An 11,735-nucleotide genomic window follows, 5' to 3' on the forward strand; every position below is an offset into this window, starting at 1 on the left:
CAAAGAGTACTCATTGATGTTTCTCTTGACAAGCCATTAACGAAGTGTCTCCAATAACTAGATTTTTTGGCACGACGTATACTGTCAAATTTGTTTTGCAAAATGAAATAATTTTCAAAGTTCTCACGTATACCCCCTTTCTGTTTCATAATTTCTTTGTAGGCAACTTGTTTAGCTTCATATGCATCAGAGCACTCTTTGTCCCACCAAGGATTAGGGGGCCGTCTATTTATTGTCATTCCAGGATTGCATTTCGTTTGGGCTTGTTCTGCTGCTTCAATAATTAAACCCGCTAGGAATTCATATTCTTCGGTAGGGGGTAGCTCTTCTGTCGAAGCAAGAGAAGTGGAAATTAATGTTTCGTATGTTTTCCAATCAATATTTCGTGTTAAGTCATAAGGAACATTGATTGAATTCGTAAGGCCTAATTCACTGTTAATTGAAACAACGATTGGCAAATGATCGCTACCGTGAGGATCAGGTACAACCTTCCACGTGCAGTCTAACCGAAGTGATGTCGAGCACAGAGATAGATCTAATGCACTTGGACGTGCAGGAGGTCTGGGGATGCGTGTTGTTTCGCCAGTATTTAAAACTGTCATATTAAATTCGTCACAAACATTGTAAATCAAAGAGGATCGATTATCATTGTAGAGGGAACCCCACAATACTCCGTGCGAGTTGAAGTCTCCCAGTATCAGACGCGGAGCAGCCATGGATTCCACTACCTCAAAAATTTGACGTTGTCCAATTTGAACTTTGGGAGGTATATATATAGAAGCGATAGACATGTCTTTGCCTTTAATGTTCGTTTGGACAGCTACAGCCTCAATGCCCGCAAACAAGGGGATGTTAATTCTATAGAAAGAATAGCACTTTTTAATTCCTAGAAGCACTCCTCCATACGGGGTGTCTCGGTCTAGGCGAATAATGTTGAAATCATTTAAGTTGAAATTAATGTTTGAGGTAAGCCATGTTTCACATAGAGCAAAAGCATCGCATTTTAAATTATGCAGTAAAATTTTTAAGGAATCAATTTTAGGTATGATACTTCTGCAATTCCACTGTAAAACAGTGATGGAATCTTTCATTGGAGGAGGTGAATTACCCATTGAAAGATACAATCGCTGCAAGGATGGGCCATTGAGCAATCAGCTGCTCTAAAAATGTTCTAATTGTTGGGAGGAAAGCTGAAAGTATACTCTTTAGTGGTTCAGAAATATTGAATGCTTTAAAAATCCAATCAACAATTTCAGAAAATTTCAATAATCCTACCCCCGGCTGAGGCTCAGAGGAAGTCGAAATTTTATTATTTCCAGTAATGGTGTTCTGTTTGGATTGTACGTTCCCAAAACCGGGCGGAATTGATTTCGGTTTTGAATCGGAATTTTTCGGTTTTGGGCGCAGTTTATCTATTGGTGGAGAAATTTTAAGGCCCTTGCTTGGCAGCTTGGGAAAAGAAGACTGTTTTCTTTTTCTGGAATTTCCGGGTAAAACAAATGATGTACCTTCGCACGCTCCGTCAGAGTCAGACTGTTCCGAAAATAGAGATGCGTAAGTGTTTTCTAAGAAGATGGGTTTAGGGGTAGCATTTTTCAACATTTCTGCATAGGAGCGCTTAGACCTCTCCTTCAAGGATCGTTTAATTTTATCCTCACGCAATTTATAAATGGGGCATGCAGGGACCTCATGTGAGTTTTCTCCGCACATTAAACATTTTTCTGAATTTTCATTACATGTATCCTCTTGATGAGAACCCCCACATTTGCCACACCGTGCCTTATTGGAACAGTAAGTGGCTGTGTGGCCAAGCTGTTTGCAATTAAGGCAATTCATTACACGAGGGATAAAAAGGCGAACAGGGAGACGAATCTTATCGATAATGACATAGTTGGGCAGCGCAGACCCAGCGAAAGTCACTCGAAATGAGTCAGACAGTCGATAAACTTTTTTATCTCCTTCGTGTGATACTGAATGCAATTGCTTGCATTCAAGTATTTTTACGTCTTTAAGTATGGTGTCTTTGAAACGACCAACCCCATGCTTAACTAAGTCATCAACAGTCAAACTCGATTCTGTGATGACCCCATCAATTTCAATTTCCTTTGAAGGAATATACGCTCTATACTCACGCGTAAAAAGCTCGCAAGAAGCAATTGCATTGGCTTGTTTGAAACTACCAACGACAATGCGTATTTTATCTTTATTGACTTTGACGATCTCTTTTACATCCGAGAATCGCGAAGTCAAATCTTTAGAAATTTGAATAATATTTAGCGCCTTTACTTTACGCCTAATAAATACAATCCATGGTCCCGTTGACGACTCTGGGTAAATTTTAATTCTAGTCGGATTTACATTTTCAGCATAAGGCTTAGGGGGAGGGTCTGTTACTCGTTCTCCCATCTCTTCATCCATTTTACCTAGCAAGAAAAACTATCACAAAAAGGAATGAAAAATATACCTGTTATACCTGTAGAACACACCTCATGTGTTACGTTGTAAACTCGGTGCCCGTTGTTTGACAATGTGACACCTGCTGTTCTTCTTCGTCGCGTTGCTTCTTCAGTAGAGAAATAGTCCTACCTGCAACACTTCAAAACTCTCTCCGATTAAGCTGCTCGTCGGTATCACCACCACAAGCGCGCTCTCTCCGTTTCCACCACCTCGGTAGACAAATGTGGCTACCTGTGGCTTGCTGCGAAAATCCCACTGTCGATGCGGCACTTTTCAGTGCCACTTGTTTTCCTTATTCGTCGTACCACTTCTGCGGTAGACAAATAGAGCAAATGGGTCTACCTGTGACGCTTCCCTCTCGTCGATTAGAATTGCCCGACGACACCAATACACTATATTTTTTTCTGTGTGTACAGGCACGATCACTGTCGATCTCTGCCACCGCGGTAGGCAAATTCGTCTACCCGCGGTTTGCTGTCAAAACACCACTTGTCGAGGATGCCGTTGACCACGCCTCCGACGTATCAACTGTCGACTCACACTTAACAAACTGGTCTCTCTCTCTCCCACAATAACGCATACAGCGTCTCGCACTCCGTCACTCTCTCGAGAACAAATCCTTCCACCTGGAGGCACAACCGTCTCGGTCGGTTGCAAAAACTGTTATGACCAACGTGATAGATTGTTCCGTGGGTGACGAAAGCTGGCAGTTTTTTTGCACATCCTTTGTGCTACCGAAATGAAGGCTACCGGAGGTGTTTGCATCTGTAACGGTTTACTGTTTGTTGGTCGGTAGAATCGACTGATTTTGTTATCCAGCCGTACATCGAGTGAACAGATAAGTATCATCAATTTTTATTTGTAGTTTGCTATCTTACAGCCATACAGCACGCCTCGAACATGCTACTTAGTACCGCTGATGTAACTGACTGTCATGAAGCTGGCAAACTTGGTTAGTTGCCTTCGTCACCCTTGGGTGAGCTCTTTGTGTCCTCGAGAAAATATCCAGAAGATTTTAGTAGATACTGTAACACACAAACCGGCATGAGAATTGTAAGTATTTATAACATATGAATTTATATATTCCCCAGATCACATTTTTTCGCCATTTTACATCTTCGTCATCTATGAAAACTGTTTCGGTTCCGAGCGTTTTCCGTAAGTAGATGATAGGACTATTATGAAATAAAAACGCTTGCAAGGACGTTGCCAGGTGTGTGGAATTGAGCGGATCTACGTCATAGTAGATCGTGGCGAAGTCTGTTATGACAATAGATATGCTCAATTCTGCAACTCCATCTACGATTTGTGTAGGTGCTCTTGCTATGCTATTCTATGCTATGCTATGCAATTCATGTATTGACTGGCGATGGACAAAACTCCAACATCGCAAAAATAACTATAACCCTAGTATACACGGGGCTGTTGCTTTTGACGTTTTCATATTCGACGTCGTATTGCATGTTGTTCTTCGCTACGAAGCTTGCTGCCTCGGCTAACGATTTTACCGTTGTTAGTACTACTTGTCTCGTATGATGTACACTGCTGGTCAATAAAATAGGTGTGAGATAAAAATACATGAAATTTTGAGTTTTCTCTAAAAATATTTATATATTCAAATATTTTATAGTTAGGCACAGTCGTAAATATGAAAAAGAACACTTTTATTTGTAAATTAAATATTATGCTTTGTCGCAACTCTTTCTTGTCCATGAAATCCAAAAAAGTACCTGGTCAATGAAATAGGTGTATTGTAATCCATTGCATTAAAATTTTTCAAATCCAATGATTTTAAGACTTCAACATTTTTAACAACTAGTAACCTATGTAAGCCCCCTTATTCAACCAAATTTGATCTGTTTCTCTTGGCATTGAGTCATTCAAACGCTGATAAATTTCCGTTGGTATAGGGTAGCATTCCTTTTAAGCTGCTTCCCACAAACGATCCTTATTTGTGAAATTTAGATCGTATAACTTCTTTTTAAGTACATTCCGTAAATTTTCTGCGGGATTGATGACAGGAGACTGGCATGGTCCGAAATTATAGTCACTTTATTATCCCGAAATCATTCCTTTACATACTTCGATGTGTGTTTTTGTTCAATATCTTGCTGAAACTGTCATGTAAAGGCACGATATCTTTGGCATAGGACTGCATGAGATCCTTTAGGATGTCCATCCTTTAGCCTTGCATTCGAATCTTGCCATTATAGTGGTGTTGCGAAAAATAGGACCTGCGCCATTTCACAAAAAGTAGCCCCAAACCTCATTGTTCTCGCCTCCGTGCTTTACCATATTTTGCGTGTGTCGCAGATCAAACTGTTTGCACTTTGGACGTTTAACGTTTCGTTGTGCATCGGAGGAAAACAGGTTTACCTTTGATTCGTCCCTCCGAAGGATATGTCGCCATTTTTTGATTCCTTCTGAACCAGGCCCATTAACGCTGTTGAAAAGCATATTGCATTTTTCTTCAAAGGCTTTGGCTTCGAAATAGTGTAACCTTCTTGGCAATTCTTTCTGGAAGATTGAAATTTTACGGCCTACAGCGAACTGTTCTCGGACCTACCACTTTTCCAATTTGTGCTGAATTGGTCTTGGATGACGCGAATGGATCTGATTTCGCTCAAATTGCAATACGATGGTCAGCTGATGTAGATGTCTTCTTGGTTTTTTTGCGTGTTTCCTTTTTTCAAAGGTTTTAAGGCATTTGTAACGAAGTTTTCGGAATGCCGCAGTGAGTTCGCGATTTATTTATACGTCTTATCTTCTTGAACAAAATTTCTTAGCAAAACTCGCTCCACTTGAGTATAGTGAGATGGTCGACCCATTCTATAACAAATCTATGACTTATTCAACATTTAAATACATTTATTAACACGCAGAATTCAAACTTCACCAAATAAAACGTATAATGGAATTATGTAAAATAATAACCCGTTAATATATTTCACACACCTATTATATTGACCACACGAAAAAGCCTGCGGCAGTTTTGTTTTGCATCTTGACAAAGATTGAAAATATGATCAGCGCCAACAACCCACTAGTAACTTGACAGATCCCAAGGCTTCTGTGTGCGATAGATGTGATTGAGACTGCTGCAACTTGGTATGCGTAATTGAGAGAAAAAACAAAATAATCTATCACACACCTATTTTATTGGCCAGCAGTGTAGCTTTGCAATCTGTGGATTACTTTCAAAAACAGTGTTTTTTTGCTTTTGCTATAGCATAAGCAAAAAAAACACGTATATACGTTTAAAATAGAATCATTTGTTCAATTGCGTTTTTTACCTTTTCAGGACGATATATGACTTTTATTTCAACTTATTTCAATTCGTCGTCACAATGAATCACAAAAGAATCTATTAGAAAGAAGAAAGAAAACTGAGCAAGCTTCTTTTACAGTCCTCAATTGATCAAATCTTTGTGAAACGAATTCTGAATAACTCCACAAATCAATAAAGAATATAAAAATAACGATCCACGAAAACGATTCATAGTAATTTTTCATAATCGCATGGAAAATATTATTTAAATACGAGAGCCCGAATTTTTTCATCTTTAACTAATTTTCACAATTGAAATTTTTTTCTCCATTTTTTCTCTTGCTTCATATCTACTTTTTTGTTTCCCTTTTCCATTTCATCCAGCAGGCATGCATAAGAACGGTGCTGCTCCGTGTCCTATTGCTGTGCACTGGCTCATTATGTGTCAGAGCTAAGTTCATTGAGCTAGTGCTTGTGCTGGTTTCCGATGAGCTAGAGTTAGCAAGTAGCACGAGCACCTATGAGCGAGAGCTCTCGCTAGCACGATGATTGATAGCACGCTGCACGGAGCTATAGCTCAGTAATAGCAAAGTAGAATAAAAAACAACGCGTTAGTGTGAGTAATGATGCCGGCATCGTTTTTTCAGCAACCTGTCGCACATTTACCAACACATATTTCTTGCTTTGTCCTATTCTTTCGTTCCATAGCTTACACTACTGCATCGTTCTAGCTCATTGGACCAGCTTACCGTGCCAGCTCATAGAGTTAACTCGTGCTAGCTCACTGAGCTAGCTCACCGTGCTTGCTCGTGCCAGCTTACCGAGCTAGCTCATGGTGCTAGCTTATCGTGCTAACTCGTTGCGCCAGCTCTTCGAATCCTACAGTTCGAGCACGAAGGTTACCTACAGGGTCTAAAATTCTCATACCCATTCAATGAACGATGAAATTCACTGAATTCACCTTCGTCTTTTCGCTGCCTCCTTCGTTACTAAATTCACACGAAGCAAAACAATAAAAACAACGCCCCTTCTTCTTTCGATTCTATGGAAGCGAGTAGCAGAAGTAGTGACTTTCGTTTTCCTATGACAATACGAAAATTCAATCTCGTTTTAATTTCAAATCAGTACTTTTGATTTTTATTTTAATTTTCATTAAATGAATTTATAGCAATGTGCATCATAAAATGCAACTAGAACGCCGCAAACACAGGAAATATGCACACCAATAGTGCTTCAGTCGTCCAATATCATCGCTAGTTTGTAATTCTCCCAAATCGAACAACGACAAATAAATATCGTTACTAGTTTCTTTTCGTTTGGCCAGCGCTATGTGCAATATCGAAGAGACTAATGTCGTTCTCAATTTCGAAGTGAAAATGAATGCGTGGAGGAAATAATGAAATTGAATTTACCCGCATGCTTTGTCGTAGGCCTGGTGTCTCATTTTCGGTTTCGTAATGTTCTAGTGGTTTCCAAAAGTAGCATCGCTCGCTTGTTATTTTCGTCAGATTTTGGTAAACGAAAAAAACATTTTTCGACTCTGGTTACCTAGCACGAGCGGTGTCAGTGCTTATTACTTTTGGTTCGTTCAAAGCGGCCGCGCAGCTCGTGTTAGGCTCTCGTGCTGTGCTTCATGAATCCCTGTCATCCAGGTTATGTTGTCTTTATTTTTTCTTCATTTAATCTTATTTTACGTTTTGTGTATATTTTGCCCCATATGTTCCTTTTTCTAATTTGACCATTGTTTCTTCTTTTTTAAAATATGTCCCATTTTGTTCAATTCGTTTCATCTTTCTAGATTATTCCATTTTTTTCATTTTATCAATCGTTTTGTTTCTTTTTTATTCGGCTGTTGAATTGATTTCATAAAGTTTATTTAACTAATCCTTCATTTTTTATTATTTCTATGTACTTTTCATATTTTCCAGTAAACCTATTTTATAAATTTCCCAACCGGTCTTTTTCCATATTTTTCATTTAAGTTTCTCTCATGTAGTTGAAAATCATTTTTTCTATTTCTTCCGTTTTAATTTTTTATCATGGTTTACTCTCCATTTATCAGTTTTGAAATGTATGCTTTTCTTTTGCATGGATTTTCTAATATTCTCCCATTTTTGTTTATTGTTATGTTTCACTACCTTTAGTATTTTTCTTTTTTGCTTTTTTTTTGTGTTACTTTTTCATTTGAATATTTCTCCCAATTATTCTATTTTAGTCTTTTTGCGTTTTGTTAATGTTTTCGGTTTTCCATTTCATAAAATTTTAAATTTCTTCTACTTTTATTTCAAATGGATTCATGTATTATTTAACCCATTTATTTTTTTAATTTTCTCTTGTTTTTTTATGGCAATATTCCAATTTTTCCCATTCCTTCTAGGCTTTTCATTTTTACCTATTTATTTTTCATGTTTTCGATGATTTCACTTTTATCTGTGTTTGTGCTATTTCTACTTATCCCTGTTTTCTATTTTTTTCTTCAGCCTATTCTGTCCTATTGTTCCAATTTATTTTTAGTTATATTAGTTTTTTACAAAACACCTTGTCCATTTTTCGATTTTTCATAGTTATTTTATTTCTTTTCCACGCTTGAACTTTTTCGTTTCTTCTATTTTGAATTTTTTTTAACATTTTCCTATTCTTTTGTTTTCATGCTTTTCATTTTTTAATTTGACACTAACTTTTAAATTTCAAACATGTTATTGTTATTTTTACATCTAATTCAGTGGATCCATTTTGTTTATTTTTATATTGGTTTATTATTATAGTCTGTTTTAATATTTTTCGTTAAATTCATATTTCTTCTTTTTGCCGCAATTTTGTCAATTTTTTGTTTTTTCTCCGTCTTGGATTTTTTTGCATTTTCGATATGGTAGGTTTTTGACTATAGTGAAGATCCGATTTTATCAATCTCCGATTTTGTCTACCCCAATTTTATCAGCCTTTTGACCCGATTTTGTGAGCCTAATATGAAAATTGATAGATTGGTAGTTTGATGGGCTCTAGCAAACGAATCAAGTTGGATTCGAGTAAATCCTTTCTTGAGCATATTTTTCTTATCTTGGAGATCCGAAATGTTCAAAAATGAGAAACCTAATATTTTATAAAATTTTGCACTGTCAGAGCCATCTGAAGGGAAACTTAACAGGGGAACAATGTCCCTGTTTTATCAGCCTGAAATTCATCAAGGGGCTGATAAAAATGGGTCTTCACTGAATTTGCATATTATTAATCTTTTTCCATTATTTTAGATGTCATTTTTTAGTTTTCTTGTTTTGTTCCATTTTGTCTATCTGTTAGTTTTTCCTCGTTAGTTCCTTTTTTTTGTATTTCCCTCTTTATTTTCTTCTTTCACTTTTTTGTTTTAATTTAAATGTATTTTGCTACTATTTTCGCAATTTGCGTAAGGTTTGTATTATGAGTTCTTCAATAATATTGTACCAAATATATAAATGAAGGACACGCAAAAAATGCCTGGATCAGTTTTCCTTGAAACCAAATAAATACACTATCGAACAAATGAGATGTAGTATTTTCAGAGGCTGGCAATGTTATAGCGCAACGACCGAATGCGTTGTTTTTAACGAATTCTGGGTGAAACCAGACAAAAATTCGAACGAATCAATGCAATACCGACACCTGGATGAATATGAAAATATTAATAAATCGACTATTTTCAAAGCCACTAAAAATGTCGTAGAGATCTTTTAAAAGTTTTACGATCAAAATTTTTGTCGACTTAACCTTGATGCATTTCTTTGCACGATACTCAACAAATATCGGAGAAAACCCCACATTTGCCTGCGTGTTGAAAGATCCCTTTTTTATTTTGACATTAGCTCTACAGTTAAAAAAATGACGTCCAGGCAAGAGGACCAACACAGAGAAATTTTGCTCGCGTATAGCCTGAATCCGAACTACTTGCACGCCTAGTTAACGAAATCGTTAAAAGTGACCAAATCAACTGTCGCCAGCGTAATGGCAAGCGGGAGGAATGAATAGTGGCCGATATTTTCAAGCATATGAAGCCGTCGAAATTCACATAGAAACGCGTGGGTTGGCAGGCTTTCTGTACCAGTGGTTTGAAAAGTGTTATTTTCATTGTGACTGAGACCACCAACAAAGAAATTTACGTGAAAAAGTCTGCTACCTTTCATGAAGCAACAGAGGAATTGCACGAAGATCCGGACGAAAATCTCTAAAATCGTGACCGATGAAACGTTACAGGTTACACCGGCATGCAAGACTAAACATTTTCCACAATTAATCAGATTATTATGGCTCAAGAGTGATTTTGTAAAAGGGCGTAGGCCTTTCTACATGCATTTATTACATTTTTTGTTTGATTATTCTATTTAATACAGCAAAACTATTTGAGAACGAGTTACAGAGTATGAATACTTCTCAAAAATATACACTGAAAAAAAGTTGTGTCATGTTTTACAAAAACAAAAATACACCTATGTTAAAAATTTTAATTGTTTAAAAAAACCTATTTTATAATTTTTTTTATATTTTGTTAACAAAAACCTAAAGAGAAAAGAAACATTTTGAATGATGGAGAACTTATCGCTAAACAAGTTTTACTAACAATAACTATATGGGTCATTCCACGCGAAGTGATCAAAAAAGATGCAAACTTGAAATCTACTTTCACGGATTTGAACCAAAATTGGAGGAATTGTTCATCTAATTGTTTATTATATAAAAACCCAAATTGTTGTGTCAATTGAACCACCTCTCGAGTCATGGGGGCACCCCCCGTTTTGACAAATTGCCAAAACCGTTGATTTTTTTTGATCATATCTCCGGTTTTATTTACTCTAAAATCGAACCACAAGATGGTTTTTGAAGAAAATTATTCAAGCAATCTAGAAAATATATTAATTTTTGACGGCAGTGCTGCCAACTACGCGAATTTTTCAGTTAAATATTAATAGTTAAGTTTTCTCTCAATACTTATATTTTAATTTTTAAAATTCTATTGCCATCTTGTTCCTCAGACATTTTTACATAAAAAAACACATATAATCTCCATTTAATTTGAGCGTCGAAAAAGTCGCATTTTCCCATATAAAAATCCATTGTTGTTGTTGCTTGGTTGAGAAAATCTTCAAACGGTCATAAAAATCGACCCTAATCTACTAGAAGCTAACCAAATACGAAGTTTTTCATCATTTCTCATCTACTTCACGAAAAATTATGTTAGAACTCAGAATACTCAAGTTGGTTTTTTAGTGTTGTGTGCTTGCGATTTTATATGGGAAATTGTGAGTTTTTCCCTTCAAAATACACCGTTTTGAAGGGAAAAACTCGCAATTTCCCAGAATTCGCTCAAATTATATTGAGATTATATTTATTTATGTAAAAATATCTGAAGAACACGATGGCATTAGAATTTTCAAAATAAAATATATACATTGAGAAAAAAAAATAACTTTTAATATTTATCTTAAAATATCGCATAGTTGGCAGCACTGCCGCCAAAAATAATATTTTTTCTAGTCTCCTTGAATAATTTTCTTCAAAAGCCATCTTGCGGTTTGATTTTAGAGTAAATAAAACCGGAGATATGATCAAAAGAAAATTAAGGGATTTGGCAATTTCTCAAAGCGGGGGGTGCTCCCATTATCCGAGGGGTGGTTCAATTGACACAAGAGTTTTGGATTTTTATATATGGGCCCTAGATGAACAATTCCTCCAATTTTGGTTCAAATCCTTGAAGGTCAATTACACGTGCCTTGATCACTTCGCGTGGAATGACCCATATACACTCAGGTTTTTTTACGCGGGGGATACAGGCCACGTAAATGAAAACCGCGTAAATGAAAACCGCGTAAATTTTAAAATCCGCGTAAATGAAAACCGCGTAAATTTCGAAATCCGCGTAAATAAAATCCGCATAAATTTTAAAAATCCGCGTAAAAAAACACCGCGCAAAAAAATACCGAGTAAAAAAAAATTTAATGTACATGTTTTTAAATTTCATACTAATTGACATACAAAACTGTAA

This window comes from Topomyia yanbarensis, chromosome 2, assembly GCF_030247195.1.
Source record: "Topomyia yanbarensis strain Yona2022 chromosome 2, ASM3024719v1, whole genome shotgun sequence".
Lineage (NCBI taxonomy): Eukaryota > Metazoa > Arthropoda > Insecta > Diptera > Culicidae > Topomyia > Topomyia yanbarensis.